Source organism: Anomaloglossus baeobatrachus, chromosome 11 (assembly GCF_048569485.1).
Source record: "Anomaloglossus baeobatrachus isolate aAnoBae1 chromosome 11, aAnoBae1.hap1, whole genome shotgun sequence".
Classification (NCBI taxonomy): Eukaryota; Metazoa; Chordata; class Amphibia; order Anura; family Aromobatidae; genus Anomaloglossus; species Anomaloglossus baeobatrachus.
In genome coordinates, this window is record NC_134363.1 from 88,616,588 (window position 1) to 88,620,258 (window position 3,671).

The window sequence follows — 3,671 nt, forward strand, 5'->3', positions numbered from 1 at the left end:
ATGGTGGATGCTGCTGTTTGGATAGCATGTGTATCTACTGAGAACAGCTTATCAATGGTGGCAAATCGGAGCAGCTTAATCTCTTGCTCTCCGCAGTTCAACACTCTCATGGGCACTCTTCCCTTCCATATTAATGAATAAAACTATGATGTAAATAGCATATAGATACCCCACAAATGCAGATAAAAGTAGGTTATGGGAAAAGGGGGAAGAGAGAAACAGGAAAATAGTGGAATAAAGTATACCTTCCAGGTGGGAGAGGAAATGGCAGCACAGCCAGTGGAGGTGAAGCAAGGGGAGCCTGCAACTAAAGAGTTGAGAGCGTTATCACATGGTGACTGAGCCTGATTGTAACGGGAGCATAGAGGTGCCGATCCTGTCTTACCTGCGTTGGTGTAGAAGTGGGTGTCCTGTGGTGGAGTCAGCTATGTGCAGTGGTGGCCGTGGGTTCTTTTATGTGCGACCGTAGTAATAACTGCGCCCACTTCCTGTATGGGAGTGGAATGCAGTGAGGGTAATGGAACGCACGCCTGCGCATTTGTGTTTAACGTCGCGCATGTGCAGAACGGAGAAAAGGCTGCGCTCACTTCCTAATGAAAGGGAGTGAGACGCATCTGGGAAGGGAAGGGAAAAGATTAGGGTTTGGGGATGATGAAAGGGCTTTCTACGGGCAAGGATGGCAAAGGGTGGCAGTGACGGAAAGTCAGGCAGCCTGTCCTGTCCTGTCCTGTCCGTCCGTCTTTTTGTATCATGAATTGGAAAGACTGCAAGGGGGAGGGGAGGTGCTTGTGTCCAAAAGGAGGAGTTATTCAGATTCATTGCAGTGGGCGGCGGCTGCAAAAAGCACCATTCTTCTTGTTTTTGCTCTGCAAAACAGCCTTTTCAAGGGTTGGCTTGGGTGACAAAATGTCTTCTGTAGGCGTGGGTTTGTCTCCCTCTCCCTAAGATGTGTCCGGTATAGGCCAGGGTGCCACTCAAGGCCGTAACCAATTCGGGTTATAGCTTCTCGGCCTTTTGGCTAAGATCAAGTGTAGTTTCGGAGGACGCTACCTTGGTCGGTACTGGAAGGTGCCTGGGATTGCACGTCTGCCGGCCTTGAGGAAGTGTGTGCGCCTTCTGGTGACACATAGCCCTCTTGTGCCTGGACGGTTCCCAGGCAACGGGAGGCGATCACCTTTGTTATTTTGAAGTCCTACTGATAAACAGAAAAAAAAAAAAATTAAATCTGTTCTTATCAGTTTAATATCTGATACGTCCCCTCTCTGGGGACCATATATTAAATGGATTTTTAGAACAAGGAGATGGAAAAAATCTTGCTCTGTCCACTGCACGCATTGACCTGGTATTGCAGTACCTCCAGGACCGGTGCACCCCTTCTTAACCCAGTTTCCAAAAGCAGAACTCAATTCACCTGATTCAAATGAGCCCCATTAGTGAATTGAAAGAAAGCAAAAACTTTATATGCACCTCAATTTGGCCAATTCACTTTTCACACTTTCACCCTTTTTTTTATCTTTCACACCTTTTACTTGCTTTATTGATGCAAAAAGCTGTGCCAAATAGCAAACTCATCTCCACTCAACTTGACCAACTCTGCTATGTCCCGTGCAGTATCTTATTCTCAGTCTTATCTAGATCATTTGCAATTGAATAGAATAGATCCCTTTTGGCTGCTTATGACTGTGTAAAATATGTAGTTTTACTGGGCTGGGATGAGAGAATCCATTGAAGCATGGTGTAGGGATTGTGGTTCCTGTGTGCTAAGAAGAGAGGCTGGCACCAGCCAGAAAGCCCCATTGCAGCCAATAATCACTTAATAACTTTTTCAACTTGTCATCATATGGGAGGCCTTCCATTCCTTGTAGTAGTCTAGTTGCCCACCTTTGAACTGACTCTAACTTCTGAATGTCCTTTTTAAAATGTGGAGCCCAAAACTGGTTCCCATATTCCAGATGTAGCCTTACAAGTGATTTATAGAGGTGTAACAATACGTTGGGATCACGGGATCTAATCTCCCTTTTTATACACCCTAAAATCTTGTCCCAAGCAGCATTCCATCAGCCTTTGGAAGGTTCCTGGCGCATTGCACAGCTCGAAGGGCATGCTTTTGAACTCGCAGAGACCCATAGGGGTGGCGAAGGCGGTCTTCTCCCGGTCTGCCTCAGCAACGGACACTTGCCAATAGTGACTAGTGAGATCAAGGGTAGAAAAATAATTTGCAGTTCTCAATGCAGCTAGCGATTCCTCAATACGGGGAGTGGTGCCGTCCTTCTTTTTTAACAGGATCAACAGAGCTGCCCAAAGGCTACAACTGTCACGGATAACCCCAGCCGCCTTCATGTTGCTCAACATGTCCTTGGTACACTGGCAATGTGAAGGTGGTATTGGCTTATAGCTCTCTTTGATGGGTGGGTGTGCACCTGTGGGGATGTGGTGTTGGACCCCTTTTATTCCCCCAAAATCTAGCGGGCTTCCCACCGGTAACCCGCTCCCCAGCTTGGATGGATGCTGAGGGAGCCCCTTTTGCCCGCAGGCTCTGGCCCTGGGAACTGTAGCCTTGGCGGTGACTGTGCTTCCCTCTACGGTGTGAGCTGTTGCCTTCAATCGGGTCTTGACTGCTGGGAAACCCTGGAGGTTCCTGTCGCTAACGGATTTGACCGGTTTTACGGCGACTCCTAGCCTGGTCGGGGTCCGTAGGCCCTGCCGGATGGTGCTGGCTTCTCTTCACTCCCCGATCTGGTACCGGCGGGCCACCGCCCATCCCCGGTCCGTACGGTTCACTCCAATCAGCCTCTCCTGCAGAAGGTCACCACCGTCTGCCAACCTTGCTGAGTGCCCGGGCCACACACCCGGACACGGTCAGTCTCCTCTCCTCTTCACTTCTCTAACTCCAAAACTGATCTCTAATCTGACTCCTTTTCCCGCCTCCAGGACTGTGAACTCCTCGGTGGGTGGGATCAACCGCCTGGCCCACCCCCTGGTGTGGACATCAGCCCCTGGAGGAAGGCAACTAGGATTTGTGTTTAGCTTCGGTGTGCCTAGCCGGAGTGTAGAGTGTGTTGGTGTAGTACCTGTGACGACCTGGCTTGTCCAGGGCGCCACATTCCCCTATAGTAAAATGCAGACCGTCCGCGGGCTGCCCGTCCATCACCGGTTTTATTTTCACAACTGAAAAAGAATAAAACGGTAAAACATGTAAAAGCATCATAAACATTTTACAACGGTACAGCTTCCGCTCTTCTCCCACCCAAACAACCTGGCCCTGATGCTGCCCCTAAGAAGCGGGCAGCACCCCTTGACCCCAGTCCAGCACCAAGTTGCCCGAGCGGGTTCTGTCTCTTTCAGGGGGCCCACGTCCAAGGGGACCCCTGAACCCCCGGAGGATCGCCACCGGTTACGGTAGTGGCGGGCCTAGGCCATCCCTTTCCTCCAGGCCCATCCTCCCAAATCAGCCTCTCCGGAGGCGGTAACGGTGTCAAGCCAACAAACATTTTTATTTACATTGCACTAAGTTTGTGGTTGCCCTGCAAGTTCTCGGGCTTGTCCGTAAGCAGTTCCTTACGCAATGGTTGCACAGTCCCTACGGGGACAACAGTTGCCGGCAACGGCCGGTTTAATCACGGTTCAATCAGGTAAACTTCTTTGGTTGATCATCTTTACTTATCATTTAA

At 50.0% G+C, this 3,671-nt stretch overlaps 1 pseudogene; it reads left to right on the forward strand.

Annotated features, from left to right (window-relative positions):
* Window positions 1-1,169: 1,169 nt before the first annotated feature.
* Window positions 1,170-1,376, forward strand: LOC142257310 (U2 spliceosomal RNA; annotated as a pseudogene).
* Window positions 1,377-3,671: the final 2,295 nt, after the last annotated feature.